The sequence below is a fragment of the Tamandua tetradactyla genome, chromosome 17, assembly GCF_023851605.1.
Source record: "Tamandua tetradactyla isolate mTamTet1 chromosome 17, mTamTet1.pri, whole genome shotgun sequence".
Taxonomy (NCBI): domain Eukaryota; kingdom Metazoa; phylum Chordata; class Mammalia; order Pilosa; family Myrmecophagidae; genus Tamandua; species Tamandua tetradactyla.
The window spans coordinates 52,703,389-52,729,740 of NC_135343.1; the positions used below are offsets into that span (position 1 = coordinate 52,703,389).

Here is a 26,352-nt window from a genome sequence, read left to right on the forward strand (position 1 = left end):
AGGAAGAGAAAACTGATGCTAGTCACCAAACTGCTCTCTCCTGCTGTCCTCCCCTCAAAAGCCCTCTTTTCAATCTGCTGAAGTAATCAGTCTGTCTTTTCAAGTAAATTTTGCGGGTAAATTGGCAACTCATCAGACACTTGATATGTGGGCATTAGTTATAACCAGAGTTCTTCATAGGATTTATATTTGCCTCCTGATGACTGCCTCCTCCCCAAGACTCCCAACTTTGCCCAAATTAGGGACTGAAATAAGCTTCAGAGCATTCCTATCCATTTTAAGTTTCCACTAAGAAGTGGGTGGAGAGCTAGAGGAGGGAGCACTACAAGGTCTGGAAATGCACTACTGTCCTGAGCATAGGCCACCTGGTTCTTTTCAATTTCCTCTTCTTCTAGAGCCAGTGACTTGGGTAAGTGAATTTTCAACCGAGATTCAAAACTTCCCCTGAAGGGCTCTTCTGATTCTGATTAGCCTGCTCTGTCTACAAGTAGCATCTCCATTTTTCCACTCACCATTTGGTGGGCTCCACCTTAGACTGTGCCAGTCTGGTCCAACCCATCACTATCTCTCTGCTGGACTATCATAATAACCTGTCTTGCAAACCCTACTTGTTCTTACTGCTTGCCTCCTGTATCCATTCTTCGCATACAGCTAGAGTTATCTTCTTAAACCTAGGTCAGATCATACATTCCTCTGACTCTTTCTCACACATAGCCATGTGCCTATTTCCCTATTTCCTTCAAGTCTTTGCTTGGATGTCAACTTACCTGGGGACAGGGTTCTCCCTCTGTTTGCACTGATGTGTGATCTGCACATTACTTCCCTTATGCTGGAAATATATACGATAGATCTTGCAGAAAGCTCTCAGTGTTCCTGGCATCCTTGAGAGTTTCCCATTCTGATGCAATTTTTTTTTCATTTATTCACAAATGTCCATGGAGTACCTCCAATGTGCCAAGCACTCTTGCTGATCCAGGAATAGAGTGGTAAATGAATCCACCCCTTTTCTTTGGTACCTTGGGTTCTAATGAGAGGATCCAAAAGATAAACACAAAAATAGAGCATTTCAGAAGTTGGAGAAAGCTTAGATGAAAACCAAAGCAGTGTAAGGGTACAGAAAGAGAGAGGGAAGGTGCTGTCCTATAAAATTGTGTCAGAGGAGGCCCCCAGTGTCAAGTAGTTGAAACAGAGAGCATTGCAAGAGGTGATTATTACAGTCCAGCCAAGAGGTGAAGGTGCCTTAGACAAGACTGGCACAGTCTAAGGTAGAGCCTACTGAATGAGTGAATGGAAGAATGGAGATGCTATTTGATGAAATGAGAAGGACCAGGGGAGGATAAGATTGTTGTCAGTGGGAAGTAAATGTGCAAAATTAAAGATTCTTTTCAGGACATGCTAAACTGGGTATTCCATTTATATGACTATTGAAATACCAGGAAGGTGTGTGATATGAGCTTGTAATCTGAGAGAAGCTCCTACTTTTTTTTATATTTCCCCAATTTTATGTATTTGTGCCATAGCAATAGGAATTTGAGGGGAAGAATAGTTAAATTATTTTTAAAATCTGCCATCTTGACATTGAGATGTATTAAGGTCTCAAGAACCAAAGCTAAGCAGAAGAACAGAGAATGGAATTTTCATGTAGAAAAAAATATAAACATTTGTTGCCATCTATTCTGTTTCTTGAAATAGCATGAATATTTTTTCTAATTTTCTTGATGAAAGTTATGGTGATTTTTTTTTACTATTTTATAAAAAGAAAATGTATAGTGCATTATGTATGTACATGCATGCATATGCACACATACACACACACACACACACACACACATACACACACATCTAGATATATACTCCAGACCCATCTTATTTCAGTAGCTACTTCCAAACAAATATCACTTGTGTTTGCCATTCATTATGCACATACCTCCTCCTAGGAGAACAATTTTAATTTTACAAAGAATATGTCTTAGCAGAGGGTTACATCTCCCTACCAAAGTTAGTAGTATAATTAAAATGGATATGAGATAGATAGATGGCAATTGACTCCCTGTGGTTCCCTGTAATATAGACTCCCTGAATCACAGGCCTTGTGTGTGACTGCAGAAGTATGTTGCCTTTTCCCTAACTATCTTCTTTGCAATCACAAGCTCCATGCAGGTAATCAGCTTTGCCTTACCACCTGCAGGACAGCAAGATGCAGTACCAGCCCTGTGTGCCATTTTGCACATGTACTTTACTTTCAGATATGCAACAACATGAAAACTTCAAATTCACAGATTCTTATGAAGCATCCTTTAGAGAGTGAATGATAGATCCTTCTAAACTAGCTAAATGTACTGATTTAGCAAAAACAAGTTGCTTTGATCCCACAGTTTAATGGAGCATTTCCCCCAGCTGAGCTGTGGAACTGAGAGCTGTCAATTCTTTGTAAGAGAAGACAGGAATGAATGCCAATAGTTGAACATGAGGATGGTAGAGCCAGAATCACAAAGGCAGAACACTGAAGCTTCATAAAGTTTGAGTAAGTTCCCAGGATAAAAACATTTCAATGTTTACTATGGTTCCATAAACACATTACTTAAGACTGGGCATATCCACTTCCAAATATTTATAAACACATTACTTAAGACTGGGCAAATCCACTTCCAATATTTATAAATGACATGCTGCTCATTGTAGCATTTTACTCATAATAGTGAAAATACTGAAAATGACTGGATGTGGAAATGTGAGTCCATAGAAGAAGAAATAATGGAGCATTCATGCAATAAAGTTTTATGTAGCAATTAAAATCCATGAATTAGAGCTACATACCACAATATGAATGACACTCATAAACAAAGTGGTGGGGAAAAGAAATTGGACACAACAAAACCTACTATATGGTTACAATTGTAAGAAATTGCAAAAAGGCAAATCTACAGTGTTGAAAGTTTGAACAGTGATTACATTTGGAATGGAGTTAATGGATTGTGGTTGAAGTAGGTTATGTGTAAGCCTTTGGGTTGATAGCAGCATTTTTTTCTTGACCTGGGTGACATTTACCAAGATGTTCATGTCAGTATAATTCTATGAACTGTGTATATATGCATACATGAATATGTGTGCTTTGCTTACTATTCTATATGTACATTATATTTCAGTAAGAAAAAGTTTGTAAAAACTGAATACTGGGGGGTGCAAAAGCAGTTCATTGGTAGAATTCTCGCCTGCCATGTGGGAAACCTGGGTTCAATTCCTGGCCCATGCACTACCCAAAAACAATCAAAACAAACAAGCAAACAAACAAAATCAGCAAATGGTGCTGTAATAACAGGATACTCATGTGGAAAAAGAGTGAAATGGTGAAATGTGATCCCGGCCATGTAACAAGTGAAAAAAAAAAAAATTCAGAAATCTATTTGAATAGACTTGTTAGTTAAGTTCTACCTAACAGAAATTTTAATATAGCCCAATTTATACTCATTTGTCACTAACCACAAGTATGGTGGGGAAAAAAAAAAAACTCTCCTCAAGCTATAATAATGTAAAACCACAGAGAGGAAGAAATTTAGTTTGTGATGCAGCCACTATTAACTACTAGGGGACCGAAGTTCCTCTCTAGGAAAGACATCTCACTTGAGAGAAGCCTAGTTGTCTGGGATGTAGCCAATGAGGCCAGCCCTGGATATCATGTGGGAAGAGGCAGCAAGACTGAATCGAATAGCTCTGTCAGGAAAAATAACAGGAATGGAATTGGGGTAGTTTAAAAGCTGGTAATTGGGAGAACTGGGTTGAGAGACACCACATGGGGTTGCTGTGTCTTCAGTCAGTAATGCACACTCTGGAATTGTGTTTCCATGTAGTTGGTACAAAAAGTCTGGAAAAGGGAACAGCACCAAGACATATGGATGGTGGAAATAAAAGGGGGGGAAGCATTATCAAGAGGTTACAGAATGCAAAACGTGGCTAAAAGATCAGCATAGGCTTTCCCAAACAACAACAATAATAATAATAATAAACAAAACAACAACAACAACAACAACAACAACAAAACCTGATCAACACCTATTGAGATAGGTGCCCCTTAAAACATAAGACCAGTTTTGAGGCATTTAATTTAAACTTTACAAAACAGGGAGATCCCAGCAATTTGGAAGATGTAAAGATATCAGTGTTACATAAGCATTTGCATTTCATCTCTGCTAACATAGCCCCTTTCTCACCAAAACCCTTTAAAGTAGTTATAATTAACCTTATTTACAGATAAAGGTGCTGAGACCAGGCCAGCTAAGAAAGTGTCTCTTGCCCACACAGCTAGTATGTGATGGAGCCAGAGAGCAGAAGATCTAATTCTATGTTCTTCCTGTTGTACCCCACTGCCTCAAGAAGACCTACAGTTTCCTAAGCCTAATTTCATGTCATTCAAATTGAGTTCTCTTTTCTCAGGGGAAACTTGACCATTAATTGGGTTCAGGCATGGGACACATTTGATTTTGTTGTAGTTTCTTTGAGAATGGCTTAAGTTTAATGCTTGGAAACCCTAGGGAAAAAACAATAACTTAGAAAAGAAAATCAATTCATGACTCTCATCATTCAGAAATATTTTGTAAATATACAGAGACAGGTAAACTAAACTATCAAGCAAGGCTCCACAGTAGAGTTCTAAGAGAGCAAGAAACAAATCCTGCTATTTCTCATGCGGTTAACACTGCAGAAATTATATTAGTGAGGACATCAGTCCTTTATTATAAACTTGAAATTGTTTTAACAATCAATCCCATAGAAGTGGTCATAATCTCAACGAGCAGTCATCTTAGCAATGAGGGACTCAAGCCTTACTTGATCAAGGTCCACAGATCAAGGGCCAAGGTTTGGAGTCAGGCAGGCTTGGGTCAGCTCCACCTAACTGCAACCAGTCTTGCAGCTTTCAGCAACTTCTTTAGGCTTCAGCACTTCCATTTCCTTAATTACAAAAGGAGGATAATAATAGCTACTTAATTGGGTTGTCATGAAGATTCAAGTTTATAACGTAGCAAAGCACCCTAACCTAATAAGAAAAGTGCTCGATAAATAGTAATGAAAAAATTTACATAAAAATGTCTCCCATGGACCCTCAGAGCCAAAATAAGCCCCATGCCTACTTCCTCTTTGAACTCCTTCTTGATATGTTTTGAAATTTGAAATCCCCACCACGGCAGCTGGCCCAGACAACCGCTCAAGCTCCTAGTTCATTACAAGATAAAGTTGCCTGCCCTAAACCCACGCTTGTAATATGGACAAACCCTCATTCAATCAGTAGGAATCAAGCCAACGTCACTTATCTGTCTATAAAAGTCACTTGCCAACTGTAGAAGTTTGAAGTTGCTTCCAGTATTTGCAAGTAACCCAGCTCCCTTACTGAATCAAAAATTTTGGTGTCCTGAATAAAGTACTCTAACCTGCAAACTCGGCTCTGACTTGTCTTTTGATAGTATGCACCATTGAACAAAATCATAACAATGCTGGGGGTTCTGTAGGCAAGCATACTATAGCCACAAATCAAGCCCTTTGCCAACTCTTTTAAATCATGTTTTACTGGAGGACAGACAAGCCCATTTGCTTATGTATTGTCTATGGCTGCTCTTGTGCTAGAACAGCAGATTTGAGTAGTTGTGACACTATGTGTCTCACGAAGCTAAAAATATTTACTATCCAGCACTTCACAGAAAAAAGTTTACTAATGGGTTAGTCTATGAGGAAAGGATCTTGCAAGTTGGACCCTACAAATATCAGAGTTTGATTTTAGAATTTTGCTTATGGAGAGGACATTGCCAACTAACAGATCAATTTATATAGCCCCGCTTTTAAAAAAAAATCATTAAAGTGAGAAACATAATAATTACTCTACCTGGCCAGAGTGTTTACAAATTTTTCCGCTAGCATAAGAAAACATTATATAATCAAGAAAATTCATGACTGTTACTGAAAAAATCCTCAAATATCTATATACAAAATAATTTAATAACATAGAATTTTCGATTAAAATCATGAGCTTTGTGATTAGGCCATCATATCATTATTAGCAAAAGATGCATCATGGAAATAAAGATCATCCACCATCTTTTGTCCACATAAAAATTTTCAAAAATATAAAGATTAACAGACAAGCATCAACTTTTAATACTATTGTTTAATAGCAACAATGATATTAAAAATCAAAATTTATTTAATGCTTACCATTTGCTTGGCTCAGAGTCATATGGGTGTTTCCTAATTTAATAGATTAGATATCATACAGTATGTTCTACATGAGGTGAATGTTGTCTGACATCTATTTTCCTTATGTATTTCTACATTTTCTAGAAACGTCACCAATGATCATCTGCGAGGAGGCAGAAGCCCCACTGTGCAGGCATCATGCTGCGTTGGTCTGTGGCATATTTATCAAGAAATGAGCTCTGCTTGGCAAAACAAAGTCAGGTTTTAATGTTCCAGATAGAAACCATTCGTAAATTCACGTCCCTCCAAGGAAGAGTGTTGGTAAAAGACAAAGTGAGATGTTTCATAAAATTAAAAGCTTTGCAGCTTTAAGAAACAAAATAAGGGTGGACTACGGTGGCTCAGCAGGCAGGAATGCTTGCCTTCAATGCCAGAGGACCCGGGTTCGATTCCCAGTGCCTGCCCATGTAAAATAAATAAATAAATAAATAAACAAACAAACAAACAAAATAAAATAAAACATACTTGACAAGTGGAAAAGAGAACAAATCTAGTCACACAAACGCATTTAATCTAAGTAACACAAAACTTGTAACTTAAGTAACCCCAAACTTGTAAGTTTGTGAGAAAATATAAAAAGACTGTCAAAGATGGAAGTAAAGAAGAAAGAGGACAAGCAGTGCTAGCAACGAAAGAGCAAGAGACAGAATAAAAATAAGGAGCCTAAAAGAGCAGAAAATAACAAATTCAAGTATAATGATAATATTGATAGTAGTAGTATTGATACAGCAAGCTAAGGAGACTCCATATGAGAAAAAGATGGGTTTAGAAGACAGATCAAGTGCAACCACCAAGAAAGGAAAGAGGAAAATGGAAACTGAATTCATACAAATTACAATGAGTTTGAAGAAAAGAAGCATGAAAAGATTGTTTGTTTCATCAATAGGTATAACAAAAAGCGAAATGAAGGTAGAATAAAAGGTTGTCAGAAATCATTTTGGTATGTACATGATTGATATAACCAATTTGCGGCTGGAAGAAAAATGAATTATTTTTTCATGTTTGTATTCCAGGAACCTGTCATATGGCTAGAAGAATGGAATCAGAGATGTGTAAAATCTAATTGAGAATAACTCTTATATTCCACATATGTGAGAAGAAAATGGGAGGAAGGTGAACAAATTCCACAAACATTATCACTTGCTCTACAGTTCTAAAAAAATTTCCTTGGTTTCTTAGAAGTTGAAACTTCCTAGAAGTTCATGAGGAAGAGAACGAAGTTCCTACTCACCAATAACTGAAGGCAAAAATTAGCAAATCTGCACGATAAGCCAAGGAAACTCGTGGCCAATCTGATGTGATGGACTGCCCTGGGCTTAGCAATGAGGGTTCCACATAACCCTTCTGTCCAGGACAATCCCATAGAGAGGCACTGTCAGAAGAACTCAGATAGGACAGTAAATGCTCATAACTGAACTCAGCCTTAGCAGAGAGATGCACCAGACAATGCAGGTTAATAGATAGGGTAACACTCCAACCCCCTCACCTTGATGTGCAAACATACAGACCCCAAATCTTCCCTTATCCTGGGCAAAGGAGAAAGTGCTGAGGATGCCTTGGACATCTCCTCTGCCTTCAATAATCAGAATGAGAAAGGAAGAGAGAGTAACAGGGAGGCCAAAATGTTAAGACAGAAGGCATCTTAATCAATGACCTCTCCACTGAGAACATTTCAGCCTGCCCCTTCCAGCCACAGAGAAGAAAAACACATAGAATCTCACACACACACACACACACACACACACACACACACACACACACACACACACAGATGCCACACACACATGCACACCTTTTTTAATTAAATTAAAATAAATGGGGATGCATGGGTGGTTCAGTGGTAGAATGCTTGCCTTTCATGGGGGAGACCTGGGTTTAACTCCTGGATTTTGCACCCCCCAAAAGCAAAAGTTTAAAACAAATGATTCTATGGTTGTCCCAGAATTCACACAAAGGTGCTAAATAATTTTATATGAGATTAAAAAAAAACCTCGTATATTTTTACAAGACAATTTAGGATACTTGTGTGACTTCTTTCTTACTTCACATTTTAGCTCCTGTAAAATCATGAGCTGAAGTTCTGTCATATTTTCACTCTTCCTTACTAAGAAAGTAAAACTCTGAAGTCACTTCTGTCACACACTGATCAATCAAATCCAACAGTGACATCAGAGGTATTATCTCACCAAGGCTGGAAGTGTGTTCTACCATCACTATTTCATTAATACAAGCACACACATATATGAAAATGAATTCTTGATAATTATTGGCACTTTAGAGAGAAAGATTGCAATTAAGAGAGACTAAGAAATGTATCTCTTCCTCTCTCTCTAAGCCAACTTGGCAGATGAACTCACTGCCCTCCCCTACTACATGGGATATGATTCCCAGAGATGAGCCTGGCCCAGCATCAAGGGAGTGAGAAGCCCTTCTTGACCACAAAGGGGAAGAGAAATGGAGCAAAATAGTTTCAATGGCTGAGAGATTTCACATAAATCCAAGAGGTCATTCTGGAAGTTATTCTTATGCAGTATATGGATATCCTTTTTCAGTTTTTGGTATACTGGAGTGGCTAGAGGGAAATACCTGAAGCTGTGGAACTGTAATCCAGTAGCTTCAATCCTTGAAGATGATGCATAACTGTATACCTTTAATAGTATGACCATGTGATTTTGAAAACCTTGTGACTGATACTCCCTTTATCCAGTGTATGGATAGATGAGTAAAAAGATAAAAACAAAAATAAATAAATAGTAGGGGCCATGGGGGCATGCTTGTTTGAAAGGATTTATGTACCTTAAAAAGGCAAGTTTTAATCCTAATACATCTTGTCAGGGAGCAACCATTTCTCTTAATCCTTATCAATAATGTAGGTTGGAGATTCAAGTAGGTTATCTCCCAGGAGTGGTGTATAAACTTTTGAATGGAGATGTGACTCTACCCATCCCACCTAAGTCTTGATTAGTATACTGGAATCCTTTAAAAGAGGAAACCTTTTGAAATCTTCAGAACGCTGAGAGAACCAGAGTCCACCAGCCAGTGATCTTTGGAGATATAAAAGGAGAATGCCCCCAGGGAGCTCCAAGAAACAAGAAGACTGCAGAGGAAGTGAGTAGACACTGTCATGTTCACCATGTTGTCTCGCTGGTGGCTGGTTAGCTGATGGCTGGGGGTAAGCGGCTGGGTGGAGGTAAGCGGCTGTACTGAGTCACTCACACAGACACAGAGCACACAGCACTCGACTCAGGAGACAACCCTCAGAGGAAAATGGAAGGCGTCTGCTTTATTGAGGAAGTGCACAGGCTTATATAGGCTGGGAAGCATGCAGGGACACGTGTCGGGCTGGGATTGGTGGTCGTTGTTGATAGGCTGGAGGGCAGATTACCAGGATTGGTCACCATTGTTGCTAGGGTGGAGGGCAGATTTCAGGTTAGCCATTTCGTGTTGCCTTGCATCAGGCAGGGCAGCCATGTTAGCGACATTGTATGGTTTCTGCAACATCACCATGTGTCTTTCCAGTTGAGAGAGAAACCCTGAACTTCATTGGCCTTCTTAAACCCAAGATATCTTTCCTTGGATGCCTTAATTTGTACATTTTTATAGACTTGCTTTATTGGTACATTTTCTCAGCCTTAGAACTGTAAACTAGCAACTTATTAAATTCCCCTTTATAAAAGCCATTCTTTTCCTGGTATATTGCATTCCAGCAACTAACAGACCAGAACAGGGTTCATGGAATGTTTTGGGTGTTCTTTTTTACTTTTATTTTTATTCGTATTTGTACTTTTTTTGGAATAATGCAAGTGTTCAAAAAATTATTGTGATGATGAATGCACAGCCATATGATGATTCTGTGAACCATTGATTGTATACTATGGATGATTATACAGTATGTGAATGTATACTATATCTCAGTAAATTGCATTAAAAAATAAACTTGTCCTTTTCATAGCTAAAAATATGGTAGAATCAGAATTTGAGCCACGTCTGTAACTGGAGAAGCACAGGCTCTAAATCATTCCGTTATTCTGCCAAAGAAAGAAAAAAATAAAAAGAAACTTTTGCTGGAAAAACAAGGAATCTCAGACATCTGATTGGTTTCAAGAAAAACTGAGAAAAGAATTTCTGAAGGGTGCTAGGCTTCTTTATAATGAATTAGATTAATGGTACTCAGGAATTTACTTCTAAAGGATAAATGAGGGAAAATGTAATGCTTTTACTTGGTGAGAGCTACAACTAATATTTTATCAGAGAACATGTAAACAGGCATTCTTTAAAAAAAGTAGAGGCATTCAGGAAAGTAATGATATCTAATTCAATAGGAAATGCCAGGCATATACTTCCAGGGTTCATTCTATTTACTTTACTCGGGAATGAGTACTATGTGTTCAATATTATATAAAGGTTTTTCTTATGTTTTCAGTGAAGCATTTTTTGACTTGTAATCTTCAGTGTTGTATTTATCAAAGTAGGGAGATGAGAAAAGGACATTTGTTTTTGCATCCAAAGAGCTTCTAACCTGGTTAGGAAATAAAACATACTCAAAGAAAACCTGATGAGAGATTGAAAATCAGTAATATATGAAAAATAAGATAATCAGAACACATAACATAGTCAGTATACTTGTTAAAAAATATTCTCTTTAGAAATAACAGTCATAGCATAATTGCAGTAAAATATGAAACACCACATACAGATTATTCTACTACATCAACCAGTCCACTACTTGCCAAAAAATGAATGTAAAATAAAACTGACCAGTTCATACTTTGACTCAAGCATAAAACATCTTAACATTCAAGAGCCACATAAGGAAACTAGTGACCCAAGTCCTAACAAAGAAAATCAACTTTGCCATATTTGTAAAGCTCAGTTGCTTACTTCACCATATCCCTGTCGGATACTCATCTTATCTCATTTCCAACTCTTGATAATCTCACTATGGGCTTGCATCATTTGCTTGAACATGTCTCCATAAATGGTTAAAATTCCTTCCCCTAAAAAGCTTGACTCCATAATGCTTTTCAAAGCTCATTCTAACTTTGTCATTACTAGAACTTTGAGAAGTGTAATGAGGATTCTGAAAAAAATCAATTGTGTGCTGGATATGCAATTATGGGGATCTTTAGCATATATGCAATATGTAAATAAGCACTGATGAGTCTTGCTGTGAAGGGATTCAAAATAAAATAAATGATGGAACCACAATTGAGGAAGCAGATTATTTCACACCAGGTGTTATGGGAATACGGATCCACACTGTAATTTTTTGTACTGCTTATACTCTGAAACAATTGAAAAATGCCCCAGGAATGACATTAAGACAAATAATTTATGCCACACAAATCATTAAACCATAAGCAACTTCATTAAGTAGCTTCCCATTGGTAGCCTGAACTAAAACAGCTGGCTTAGCTGTTGGATACTGAAGAAAAAAGTAAGATTTCTTTTGCAATCAAAACCCTTTACTCCGTTTTATAATGAGTTCTCTTATTTAACGTGACCTGAGAAAAACAAACTGGTCTAATTAATCTTGACAATTGAGATCTGAGAAAATTCCAATCAGATATTTGCTTTAAAAAGGTCTTGCATATTTTTCACTAATAATAACAGCTAACATTTGCTAAGTGCCTTCTATGTGCTAACCAAAGTTGTCAATATTTTACTTCTATTAACTCACTGAGTTTTTATAACAACCCTGTAAGTATTGCTGGGGCATACTACATCATTTGAAGGGCCCTCTGAAACATGGAAATAGGGGACACTTTGTTCAAAAAGGAGGGAATTTTTTTTCCTTCACAAGTCTTTCTCTTGACACACCATGGCTATTTAATGCAGTGCTTCCTCATATATGGAGAGCAGGTTCCAAGCAGTATACTGTCCAAAGATGAAGAATCTGAGGGCAAGGAATATAATATATTTCCCTGGGCATGATAACTGGGTCAGGGAGACACAAGTGACTTGATCAGAGTTGATGAAATGCCATGAGAATTCTGCTGGGAGTCCTGTGTAGAAGACACACTTTTTGACAATGGACTTTGACTTCAGCAGATGTGATGCCTGGAGCTGCTGCCGCCATCTTGCTAGTGGCTGAAGATGTGCCTTAAAACAATGAAGTAGGAGACAGAACCAAAAAAAAAAAAGAGATGACAGAAAATGGATCTGAGACACGTTTTGAATTCCTAGATTTGTCTGCTACATTAGTCTTTAATTCCATCTGTGTTTGATACCAGTTAGTGTTTAGGTCCGGAATAGACCAAACGAAAAAACACACAAAAATGCATTTCCCCTGCCTAAAGGATGCCCAGGCCCTGGCAAAAGGGCCTTGCAGATGTGATTATATTAAGCATCTTGGGATGGGAAGATTAACCTGGAACATCCAAACGGGCCCAGTGACATCACAAACATCCTTCTAAGAAGGAAGCAGGAGAGTTAGAAAGTAAGAAGGACATCAGCTGACAGAAGCAGATCAGAGTGATAAAGCTATGCCCCAGGGAATGTGGGCAGCTTCTGGAAACTGAAAAAGTCCAGGAAATAGATTCTCACCTAGAGTCTTCAGAAGAAACCTGCCCATCTCTTTCAGATTTCTGGGCTCAAGAACTGTATGACAATAAATTTGAGTTATTTTAAGCCATTAAATTTAAGGCAATGTATTATAGCAGCAACAGGGAACTAATACAATGTCTCTTGCAGAAAGAATCCTAGTAGACTCACCTTTATACCATGATACAGGGCAAGAGATCATAACATATTTAAATATAAAATAAAAGAAGTGGAGGGCTTTCTGTCAGTAACACAGACAGGAGTTTGCTTTCCATTCCCTTCTATCAAAATAAATTTCCGTTTCACTAATAATAATTGATTATCATTTTGTGCAATCCTGAAGTTTTTTCTTCTCTGAAGAATTTATTATTTGCACGATTCTCAGAACAAGCTGTGATGTCTAGTGATAAAGCCGTCCTAGGAGATTCTAAAGTTTCAGAAATGGATTCATTAGAACAGGTACAGTCAACCCTTCTTCTGATCTTAACATACTTATGGGATGCAACACATAAACCAAAAACAGTAAATTTCAACATGTGAATCTGTTCCTTTCCTACCCTCGTGAATCTCATTGTTAGCAGTAACTGCTCTATTTTGGTCTTCCATATCAACCCAAAGGCAGAGGGGAACTGAGCCTCAGCTCTATTAACTCAGCTGCCAAGGGATAAAGCTGATTATGTATGTACTGGGAAACTTTCATTGGGTGTTAACTCTCTTCCCTGCTGGAAATATCTGAAGGATTTTTGCTGGAATCCCTGTAGGGAATATATTTGCATGAAGGGTGCAGAAGACTGCTAATAATAATAATAAAAATCACCTGAACGGAAGGGCTGCCAGCACCAAGTTGGCCATAATGAGGCCTCCTATGAGTTGCTAGAAGAAAGAGGAAGTCAATGACAGCATGGAATGTGTCAATCAGATTTGTGCTCTAGTCCAACCCTACGGGCTTCTGTCCTGGACAGAAAGAAACTACAACTCTAAAAAATATTTAAATGTCATGGGGAGTCTTCTGAGGAAATAAACATGAGTGCCAATAAAAAAACTGGGACCTCGGCACCAGGTCCTGGGAATTTAGTCTTTAGCAGAGAGCTGATAGCTGAAGTATACCAGTTCTAGTATGAACCCCTTTCTGGCAGCAGAGGGGAGAGAGTCCAGCATGAAGGGATGGAGATTGTGCTGCAGTACCCAGTGCCCTCAGCTCTGACAACAGCAGGAGCCAAGAAAAAACAGTGACGGTAAAGAGGACAGGTTCATCCTCAGAGAGGGCAGGGGGAAGCTTGACATGGTTCTGCAATATTTGATGGGAGAAAAGACCAGAAAAATACATAACCTGCTACAAATCATGTGGCTCCATTTTTACACCTAAGGATGATTTATCCCAAATATAGCACAGTTACCAATGGTTTTTTTTTCCCTTGCTTCCAATTTACTTTTTCATATGCCTAAAAACAGCCCAAACCTAAGGTGCACCCACACAAACCATGCACACACACGTACACGCTTTTATTTGTGCATGCATGTTCTGCTCATTCTTACTGGTTTATGACTTCAAGGAGAACTGATTACATATAGAAGCAGTAGTATGGGAACAAACTTGATTGCCAAGGAACAAAACGACTCGGTCTGCTCCAAAGTTAGGAACGGATATTGGTTTTGAAGCAGAAGAATTTGTCCAAACTCACTTATAGAAATTTTGTACATTTTGAGGTAGAGAAAGAAAGTGGCAAATAGTAGATGTGTGTTGTTCTGGCGATGAAGCATGAGGAGAGATTTAGTTAGTATTTTTCCATGAATAAAACTAGTTGATATTATTGGTAATAATTAGTAAATGGTCCTTACTCAATCATAGAGACAGGCATAACCTGGAACCTCTAAATACATGTCTACAGAAAGTAAAGAACCTCTTACCATGCAATGAAGGAAGATAAAAAGCCAAGAGCCAAGAGCCAACAGTGTCTGAGAACCCAGAATGGCGCCCAGGCCTCTCAGATTCGTTAACAAAACATTCCTTTCTTACATCATGTGCACTTAAACATAGTTCAGTAATTTAAAAAGTAAGAAGGAAGGAGAAGAGAAGGAAGGGAAGGAGGAAGAGAAGTATGGAGGGAGGAAGGGAGGTAGGACTTTGGCTCTGGGCTCAGCCCCCTACAGGGAGCTGTCTGTGCTCACCTAATAAGGATGCTATCTGGCTTAGGACTGAGAGTTAGGACTAATTAAGAGAATAATTAGGACTACTTCTCTTAAATGCTAAGAGGACAGCAACTGTAAGTGATCATAAGAAATAGAACTACGATCAGGCAATATTTCAACCAGGTAATGTCTCAGACTCTCTCTCTCCTTCTCCTTCTTTGTCTCTCTCCCTCCCTTTCTCTCTCCCCACTAGCTCTCTCTTTCTCTTTCCTTTTTCTTTGGCTACCTTCCTGGGCATCAATTCCCTTCTATTCATTTCTTCAAACAATATTTATTGAGCATCTACTTTATGCCACATGTTATGAGAAATTCGGGTATTCACTTAAAAAAGACTTAAATGCATTCACATGAAGAAACGCATTTTTCAGGATAAGGATATTCTACAACCTCTCACAGGAAAATTTGTTCTATAAAAGTAATAAATTCTTGAGCTGGAGGAATGACAACCTGACTGGACAATTTAAGTAGGCAAGGAAGAGGGTATGTTTGAGGGAGAGATTGGCTAAAATATCTGCTTAGGAAACATTGTGGACACAATGGACACAGACACAGTGCCTTGCAGAGCTCTCCCCAGAAGGAGGGTGCTATTATTACATGTAATTAAAGATGGCTACATTAATAACAGAAGGTCTGGGAGTGTTTTCCTATAGTGACCCATTCCTTTGAATGTATTACTTTTATTTCCAATGACAAGGAAACGAATGCAGTTATCAGTTTAGCATTTTGTTGATTAAATCAAGTTTCCACAGCAATGCAAGTCAAAAATATTTCTCCCCAAAGAAAAGCTTGAATTGCCTTCATCCAAGTTTGCAGAACAGAGGAAAAAATAGAGTGACGTTTTGTAAGAGGAAGATGAAATCCCGTGGTGTTCAAGTATTCCAGGCATAAAACCTTCTGAAATCCACTGTCATTTAATGGCTCTACTCTATAGGCTTAAACCGTTCCCTGATTGAAAAGCAATTAACTCTTTCAGACCTCAGAGGTCAGGACAGTGCTGTTTATCACTCATGCTCTTCCCTTAGGTTTGAGGTATTTATGGCTATAACACATCCAATTATCCTTCTTTTGGGTTGTTTTCTATCATTAGGAGGGCATTTTGATGTTTTATGACAACACTTTCTCCAAGGAAAAGAAAACATATTGTAAATATTGGGTGTTTCACACTGATAACATCTCTGTGGTTTCAGCAAATGGCTTTGGCAAGTTTCTCCGCATAATAACTGTGCTCCAAACCCATTCGACCAAGGGCAGTGAAGCAAAAACTTTCTAGCACTATAATGAGGGACGTCTATTGCTGAAACTCTTGTAGAGACTAAATAAAACAATCTTTTCAGCTTTGCAATGTTTTATTATCATAAGCTTTTGCAGCATCAATAAATGATTGGGTGGGAAGGTAGTTTAGCATAATAATTAGGAACATGGGATTTGAAGCCACAGGAACCAGAGATCACATCCTAGTGTCATTATTTAATCCTCCTGTGACCTTGTGAAAATTACTCGCTAGGGCTGTTTTATCATCTAAAGAAGAGCGTTGTTAAAAACCAACCTCAATATATGATTCAGAGAACTGGATGAGATCACGTACAAGGATGCCTAGCTCAGTGCCTGGGACATTATAGGTGGCACATAATGGACAGCTTTTATTATTAGATTGATCCTATAAAGTTGATCTGAGCGTGTCCTCATGTCATAAGAGAAACAGGACTGAAAAATCACACAGACCATCTTATTAGTAAAATAACAGAGTTCACAGGAAAGCTATGTTGAATTTTCCTTCTGTTAAATGTATTAGAATGAACTCAAGAGCTCAGGCATCTGTGAGTATCAGCTTTGCCCTTGAGGTTGGGTATGTGCCAGTCCCATCCGTAGAACTGAATACACATGACTGGTCTGAAAAAAAACATTCTTCAAGATAATGCGAAGCCTCATTTCTTAGGATCCTTGGCAAAAAAAAAAAAAAAAAAAAAAAAAACAGCCAGAAAAAAACATATGAGCTATAGGAGAAAATATTTGTTTTAAATTTGCAAAACTAAATGTTTCTCTACTATCACAAAGTGAGTGTAACAAGATACTGGAGGATGCCTTGAGGCTGGGATGTCACAAGAGAAAAACATGCCTGGATTCTGTGGGTAGCAGGCACGTGACCCTAATGAGCAGATCTGCTTTGGTAGAGAAACAGAGCTAAATTCCCACACTTCCAGTCCAAATGACTGGGACACTTTTCAAGACCAAGAAGTCTGGAACCACTCATATTATCATTATATGTGTTAATCTCAGAAGAAGGTTTAAGAGAAAGTCTAGCACAGACTCCAATACCAACGTCACTCAGCTCCAGTGCCCATTCTGACACCTACCAGCTACATGAGTTTGGGTATGCTTCCTATCCTCTCTGACTCGGTTTTCTCATTTGCAAAAGAGCGAATATGGAAAATATAAAGTTGGGCAGGCCATGGTGGCTCAGCAGGCAGAGTTCTTGCCTGCTATGCCGGAGACCCAGGTTTGGTTCCCAGTGGTTGCCTATGTTAAAAAAAAAAAAAAAAAACAGAAACACAAATCCCAAGTAGTTATTGTGAGTTTTGAATTATTTGATATAAAGAACACTCTTAAAATAATTTCTGGCACATAGTAAATACTTACTCAATTTAGCTATTTTCCCCTTTTGGTGCCTCTTTCTAGTCTTGGTCTCTGTCTCAATGTGTACTTAGCTTCCCTGGTTAAGAAGCAACCACATGCTCAGATGAGGCCTCTCTCTCTAAACCAAGTCTGCAGGTGAACTCACTGCCCTCTCCCCTTCACGGGACATGACTCCCAGGGTTGTAAATCTCCCTGGCAACATGGGACAGGACTCCCAGGATGAGCTTGGACTTTGCATCACTGGATTGAGAAAACCTTCTTGACCAAAAGGGGGAAGAGAGAAATGAGACAAAATAAAGTTTCAGTGACTAAAAGATTTCAGACAGAGTTAAGATGTTAGCTTGGAGGTTATTCTTATGCATTCTATATATGTCCTTTTTAATTTATGTATTGTGGTGGCTGGAAGGAAGTACCTGAAACTGTTGAGCTGATTTCCAGTAGCCTTGATTCTTAAAGATGATTGTATAACTATATAGCTTTTACAGTGTGGCCATGTGATTGTGAAAACCTTGTGTCTGATGTTCTTTTTTCCAGGGTATGGACAGATGAGTAAGAAAGTAAGGATAACAATAAATAATAAGAGAAGATAAAAGGTAAAAAATTGGGTATATTAAAATACTATTGGTCAATAAAACGGAGGAGTAAGGGGTATGGGATTTATGTTTTTTTATTATTATTTTTCTAGAGTGATACAAATGTTCTAAAAATGATTATGGTGATGAGTACACAACTATGTGATTATATTTTGAGCCAATGATTGTATACAATGTTCAGACTGTGTATGTATGAAAAAAAAAAGAAACAATTACAACAACCTTGTCACGATACCTGTGCTCCCATTTTTATCTGCGGCAATGAACAACTCAAATCTACCTCCTAAGCCTCCAATGATTCTCAGATAAGAATGTATTGATTTCATACATGACATCACTCCTGTTTGGCTTATGTCTTGCACATGCTCAGACTTAACCACAAATTCCCAGTGTGGGAATCAGCCAATGATCCAAGCTAATCTCAGATCATGAGATCAAACCATCTCTGTCGTCTTGGACTACCAGCTTTCACCATGAGTCCATTTGACCAAGCTCTATGCAATCTCTGCCCAATACAGTCTCAACATAAACACTCATGTGGTAAGAATTGATCGAGCCTGGAAGTAAACTAGATGCTGGAAAACCAGCAGAGAATGAGATCTCAGTTTCTGGAAAGAACAGGTGAAAATTCCTTTAAAATAAATTTAAAAACTATTAATAAATCGGTACAAAGTCTATGGGAGTGGAATTGGTCTTAAAGAGTTGTGATCATTGAACACAGTCTTTTAAATAGAAAAGTGCTTAATATAATTGAACAACTCAATAACTTGTCATATTATGAAGTTCCATATATCCAAAACTCAGGTCAAGCAATAGAACATATCTGCCACTCTAAAAACTCTCCATTTGCTTAATAGCTCCTGCTACTTTTCTGCAAAGATAACTACTATCCTAAATTTAGAGAAAAAGGAATATGCAAAGGGACACAGAGTGTTGTTTTATGCTCGATAAAGAAAATACTTACTGAGAGGTAAGTGTTAAGTTTTTCAAGAAAAAGTCCTTGCTTTTGACCTCTTGCAAAACCTCTACTGAAACAAACTGTGACTTCAGTGGTGAAGTCAGTGTAGATGGAAGAGTGCTGGTGGATCATCAAGTCATCCATCTGCTGTATCATATGAACACAGTTGTAGGTTTGGACTCTTAGGCCCCTGATGAATTACAGAGGAGGGCTCTATAGATGCCCAATTATGAATGCTGAGCTAGTGGGATATTGTGGGCATCGATGTTCTGCCACACCCTCTGGTCTTGGAACCTTGTCTCGACTCATAGTAGAGGAAGGGCTGGTGCTTTCTTAATAGTGCAGCTTAAGAACCCCACTGCCTAATAACTGGAGGTGGTGTAAAATAATATATTGTACATGCTTGATTTCTACATATGCATGCTTATTAAAAGATATAGTTGAAAATATTCATCACAGCATTATTTTCTAAGCCAAAAATTAGAAATTATCCAAATGTTCATCAGCAGTAGCATGCACAGACTTCATAGACTGTAATACTATATCACAGCTCAAATAAATAAATTACAGCTTCATACACAGCATGTATGCAACATGCAAAAAAGTAGGATATATATAATACACACACACATATATATGTATACACACACACATATATATGTAAACATATATAGGTATGTTTTAGGTGGTGAATGACAAGATCAAATCTGAATAAATGGCCCACACCAACTTTGTATTGTACAGCTCCCATACTGGTTTGCTTTCAGGTAATGTCATGCAAAGGCCAGGTCATGGCAGGATTTTATTATTGAAAGAGCTTTCACTTTGGCATCAAGCTGGATTTCAGTGAAAGAGAATTCTCTCATTTATTTTCTCTGGTGTTTAGACAAACCTTTAATTTTTCAGATATTCAGCATTTCACCTGGGAAATTTACTCATTTTCCCATCAATTTATTTATTCAACAAGTATTTATTAAATGTGTATTTTGAGTATTTACTATGTTCAGACATCCAGTGGTAAAAATGTAGACACAGTCCCTCATTTTAGATCTTACATTTTAGCGGAACAGTCTGATATTTAACATATAATTCAATAAAGATATATTTAACTAAGCATTGAGTATGTATTAAGAAACAAAAAATCAAGGGGCTATGAAAAAGGATGATAAGGGGAAACTATGGCATATTAGGTAGTCAGGGAAGTAGTCTATAAGGAATTGAAATGAAATTTAGATCTGCAAGTGAGGAAGAGTCAGCTACCTGAAGAGCAAGTGAAACTGGTTTAAACACGTGCAAATTTCCCGGAGTGATGGAGATCTTGTCATACTGGAGTAATAAAAAGGCAAGTGAACTTGAAGCAAAATAAACTAAAGAGAATAATAGAAGTCGAGGCCTGAAGAGCAAGCAAGGACCAGGTCATATAGGACCCAGAATGTCTGTAAGGGAGTTTGTACTTTTCCTGAGAAAGGTAGGAAGCTGGTGACTGTGTTTATGCAGAAAAGCAGTGGGATGTGCGTCTGGAGCAAAACAGAGATTTGAGGTACTACGGAAGAGAGCTGGCAGCTGACATGGAACATATGTACTATACATACAGGTATTGGAATTGTAAAGGGCAGCCTTATATCCTTCCAGAGTTACATCTCTATTTAACATTAAAATGCCTGGTTCACAAAGCATGCTTTTTAGGGACCAGGGTTTGGATAACATAGCTTTGCATCTGCAAGCACTGGTGATTGTCCAAAAACTGGATCTGACCCAAGGGCAGCCAACCCACAGTCTGGCTTAAAAAAAAAAAAGAAAAAGTCAAATAAAGCAAATGATCCTTATTATGTAACAAAAAGTAAATGATTTGGGCCAATCAGGCTTCCTTGTAAATCTGAATGAATAGTACTTGAGTCCATTAGTGATAGGAGGTAAAGTGGAAGATGCTGTGAAGGAGAGTTTGGGGCCATGGCAAGCTGTGTTAATTACACATTAATCACTTTAAGTGCTTGATTGCTGAAAGGACTCACAGAACCCAGAGGATTTATACTCATGCAGTTGCTTTATTACAGGCAAAGAATACAGGTGAATAACAGCTGGCAAAGAACATGCATTGAGAGGGTCCATAGAGGTTAGGTGCAGGCTTCTTTGTCCTTGTTCCAGCAGCTTAGGTCACACAGGACTCGTTCTGTCTCCAGGTCTCAACCCATCACTGGAGTGTATGCAGAGCACCTGAGTGTCAAGAAGTCTAAAGCCTGTTCATGGTGGAATTTCAATTAACCATTGAAATCCCCCAATCCATATCATAAATCCAGTTATTATTACCAAACAATGTCGACAGGCTGGTACATACTGCTTAGGCACATGTTCATAGAATGTTATATATTTTAATTAGTATCAAGAGTCAGTAGCTCTGGACATAAACATGTGGACCATCCAGATCAGCTGAGAGTAACCTTTGCTATATACAAGCTTACAGTATCATTGAGTAAAAACTATGGGCAAGCACAGGAAGCTGTTCAACAGAGAGAGGAAAGTTGAAGAAATGAAATATAAAATAGAGAGAACAAGTGTGAGCAAGAGGTGGGGGAGAGGGGGTTTTCACCATCATTAATGACTCTCCAGATCCCATTCCATTTTCTCTTATTTCAAGTATGCTGAATAGGTCCCTGTCTTTTACAAATCACAGAAGACAGAAACAAAACTCTAGGCAGATCTCTCCAGACATGACCACCATATCTCTCTGACCTGGATTTCGGCAGTAAATGTTAAGGTTGAATGGAGACCAACTAAGTCATACCCCTTCCACTATGGGTTCTAAATGAATTGAGAAATTCACAGGAGTAAGAGAATGGGCATTGTCTCAGTAGATGTTCTCTAGAGAAACAGAGCCAATAGGAGATGTATAAAACACATACATTTGTATACATAGGAAATATATATGTGTCTTATATTTATGTATAGGAATGGGCTCATACAACATTAGGGATTGGCAAGTCTGAACTATGTAGGGATACTACATAAATTGGAAACTCAACAAAGTTGATCCTGAATTCCCAGAGTAAAGTGGGCTGGCTGAAGTAGAATAAAAATCCTTCTTTCTGATTGCTGAAATCCTCAGTTCTTACTTTAAGGCCACCAACTGATTGGATGAGGAGATTCATCTCATTGCTGAAAGCAATCACCTTTGTTGATTGTAGATGCAATCAACCATAGATATAATCAACTGACTAATGATTCAAATCCATTTATGAAATACTCTCACAAGAACAATCAGGCTAGTTCTTCCTTGGCTAAACAACTGGACACCATGAGCTAGACAAACTGACCCATAAAATTAGCCATCACAGGCATCAAAATATTAGTTTGTTACAAGAAAGCAGGAGAAGTAGAATAAGGTAAAATGTACTCTCTTCAGGCAATAGCTCCAAAAAGGAAAACCCAGAAAGATTTGAATGAAGCATTCTCAGTTCCTTTTGTCAGCCTCAGCAATGAGATAAGTCAATCTTTCCTCTTTTCTCACTCACCAGGATTAAGAAGCAATGAAAAAGACTCAAACTGTTTTTGTAGCTCAAGTTCATTAGCAGAAATAAGAGAATAGGAATTGAAATACTCCTACCAAAAGAGTGTAATTGGCATAAGAGAAAATGCAAGGGATCCATTAAAACATCTCAGATAGGACAGTGACTTTGTTTCTCACTTCCCTGAGAGAAGAATGCCTGGAGTTTCTCCAAATTCATCCACATATGATAGTCTGCCTTGATAGATGGGCAAGGGGCACTTCCCCACACAAAGTAAGTTTCCCTACGTAGCAAAGCACTGTAAGTGAGGCCCTGGGTAATGCGGGTGGCACCATATTCTTAATAGCTTTTAAAGATCTTTGAGTTTATCTAAAGGCAAGGATTTGAACATGAAGATCAGCCTGCCACTTTGCACTTTCTTAGCATAAAAAAAAATTGGTTCCAAACCCAACTCATTGAGCATTTGAGAATTCATCAGCTTCCCTTCACTTTTACCTCTCATTTATCTCTGTGCTTCCAAGATACTTTTTGACACCACAATTAGGGAAGCTGAAATATTGAAATAAAAGTGTCTGCTGAAGCCACCTCTCTCTAGTTAGGAGTATGCATTATTAGAGGAAATCTAGGGGCCACCTGCATAGATGTGTCTTCCAGTCCCTTGTTTCAGACTCTTTTCAGAGAATATTGTAGGGGATACTAATTGGCGCTCCTGGTGTGCCCAGCCCTGCATCACACCAGGAGTCTCCCAGTCATATCCACGTCAAGAAGAAAAACAAAAGTTTTGGTTTCAAGATTGAATACAAATGTTAAAGAATAGTCACAAAAGAAAATTTACATACTGCCAAAACTAATCTTCTAAGAACACTGACCTAGTACTAAATCCCTAGCTTAACAAAGATCTGGAATCCAGACAGGAGGTAAAGGAAATGCAGGAGAGCTAAATCTCTCACTGCAAATAGAAGAAATGTAAAAGATACTATTATATTCTTACATTTGCTACTTTTAGAAAAACAGTTTAAAGATTTTTCAAATTTAAATATAACCATAAGTATGATTTAAAAGAGGACGTGTATCTATTCAAACCATGTAAAGGCAAGCAAAATGTACCCTACACAGCAGATTAGAGGGAAAAAAAAGGAAAGAGCAAGTACTATCCTATTGACCCATAGTGGTGCCTGGAGTTTGGGTGAACTATGGGGTGTGGAAGCAGCCCCTGTTTCCACACAAGCACGTTCTCCATTTCATGCAGCATCTGGCCTGATGAGGAGACTCTACTAACAGGGTAGACCCCAGTTTGCTGAGTCCACAGGCAGTAAAAGTTCCATAACACGCTTCTATATACTTGCAACAACTTGTCTTCCTCACCTACCGTAATCATTTCTTCATTTCCTGTGGCGTGCTAGCCACTTCACCATCTACATTAGTTCAGTTCTTCTGCAAACCTATAACCAGGAGCCAGTGGTTTTATTGGCCCTGTGGGCTCAATAGTATTTTTTTTTTAACCCGGCTGCTGTAAGCTATCTCATTTAGCCCAAAGCTCACATGACACCTAGAATCACGTATTTTATCAGGTTATATTACAGCCACTAAATTTGCATTCCCTTGTTAACTGAAAAGTTTAGTATATCACATTAAAAGCACATCCTTTGTTTCATTGTGTCATTAATTCTGCTATGTAACATCCCTTAGGTTGATTTTTGCCTTATTACATGATTTTGTTGCTATTCTTTCAGATGCATCATGTTTAATGATGTGGTACATCATAGAATCACCTCATTGATAAGTATAAACCTACTCACTACATTTCCAGTTAATTTCTTAAACTCCAGTGTTCCCAAAACCCAACACATTCCCCATAAGTTGTTACAGTACATTTTTTGGCTCAAACCATGCTACCTGTCTATTCTAAGTTTGCTAGCTGCCCAAATGCGCTATACCAGAAACAGAATGGCTTTTAAAAGGGGGAATTTATTAAGTTGCAAGTTCACAGTTCTAAGGCTATGAAAATGTCCCAAGTAAAGCAAGGCTGTAGAAATGTCCAATCTAAGGCATCCAGGAAAAGATACCTTGGTTCAAGAAGGCCAATGACATTCAGGGTTTCTCTCTCAACCAAAAAGACACATGGTGAACATGGCAAAATGTTTTAGCTTTCTCTCCTGGTTTCTTGTTTAATGAAACTCCCTGGGAGTGTTTTCCTTTTTCATCTCCAAAGGTCTCTGGCTGCGCTGGCTCTGCTTCATTGTTCTAGAAAAGGGACTCTCTCCAAAAATGTTTCCTCTTTTAAAAGATTCCAGTCGAGGCCCACCTGGAATGTGTGGAGTCACATCTCCCTCTAATCAAAAGTTAATACCCACAATCAGGTGAGTCACATCTCCATGGGAACAATAAAAAAGCTGCCACCCAGTAATACTGAATGAGAATGAAAGCGCATGGCTTCTCTGGGGTCCACCACATTCAAACCGGCACACCATCCATGTCTTTCTGTTTTTTTTTTCTATCTTGTAAGTGGTTTAGATACGTACAGTAGAACACAAGCTCAAACAAAATTAGATAAGGGCAGAATATAAAACTAACAAACAACGTATTGAATTTTGAGATAAAATAGATAAATTGACATAGATAAGCACAGAAACAGAATGGAAAGTAACACATTTAAACATTACCTATGTCACTCTCTTGGTAGTGAGAGTACCAGTTTTTAAAAATCCTTTCTCTTTTCACTTTTATATTTCCACATCTTTTATAAGTATTATATTTTAATAATAAATTCCATATAAAGTCCATACATAAATGCATGCATAAATATATAATATATAAATAACATATACATAGATGCAATAGTTAAATAAATACAATATGTAAGAAGACATAAAAATATTTCTTAATAAATTCCAAAGCAGGCGAATATAAAATATGATATAATGTTTATTTCATTATACCAGAAAGAGTGAGGAAATTGTCTAGTTAGGATCCAGGTAGGTAGAGCTTTATAAACTCACAATAAAATCACGACTATAATTTCTCTTTGACTGTTGATTATTTCCTCCCCTTCAACACTCCAAAAAGAATAAATACTTATATTTTGTGTTTTCTATGCCCAAATGTGAAGTGTATACAATTTTACCTTTTATAAATATGATGAAGCATGTCAAAATGCACACGTCAAATCAATACCATGTTCCAGCCTTTTAAACAAATAATGTAGCCCCCTAAACTGGAACTAAGCCTTTTGAGATGTGGCAGTGTTATTAACTGATGTAGTACAATAAAATTCTGAGTTATTGCTATCCTCATGTCTAAAGCAAGGTATCCCATATTGTAATTTATAATTTTAAATGGACCCAGCAATCATCCCTCCCAGGAGAGCTGAAATCGAATTCATCATAGAATTAAGGCAACCAATCATTGCTTTGAAGAAAAATACAGTTCCCCAAGGTAGGTCAAAGCAATTTAAGGATAAGCACCCAAATGAAATATTTTGACACCTTCTTTTCATGATGCACAAACATAAATCTGCATTGCCATTGTCACAAAGTATTTTATCATTTAAATGCAAAAGACAAGCAATATTGTAAAAATAAATAAATAAATAAATAAACAATGCAAGAGACCTCTACTCTGTTGTGTTTTAATAAAAAAAAGCATTATAAGGAATATCAATGTTGCACATATCAGCCTTTTTTGACAT

At 37.9% G+C, this 26,352-nt stretch overlaps 1 long non-coding RNA gene across 4 annotated transcripts in view; it reads right to left on the reverse strand.

Moving 5' to 3' along the window:
* LOC143661071 (uncharacterized) overlaps positions 1–26,352 on the reverse strand; it is a 152,651-nt gene that overhangs the window by 12,294 nt on the left and 114,005 nt on the right. For 2 of the 4 annotated variants that reach the window (XR_013164407.1, XR_013164404.1), the window contains 2 exons: positions 4,825–4,947; positions 768–1,024 (listed from right to left, as the gene is read on the reverse strand). The exons of 1 other annotated variant lie outside the window; for it this stretch is intronic. This is a non-coding gene — a long non-coding RNA (uncharacterized LOC143661071). The remainder of the gene's footprint in view (positions 1–767; positions 1,025–4,824; positions 4,948–26,352) is intronic. One more of the 4 variants, XR_013164408.1, reaches the window with a different exon arrangement.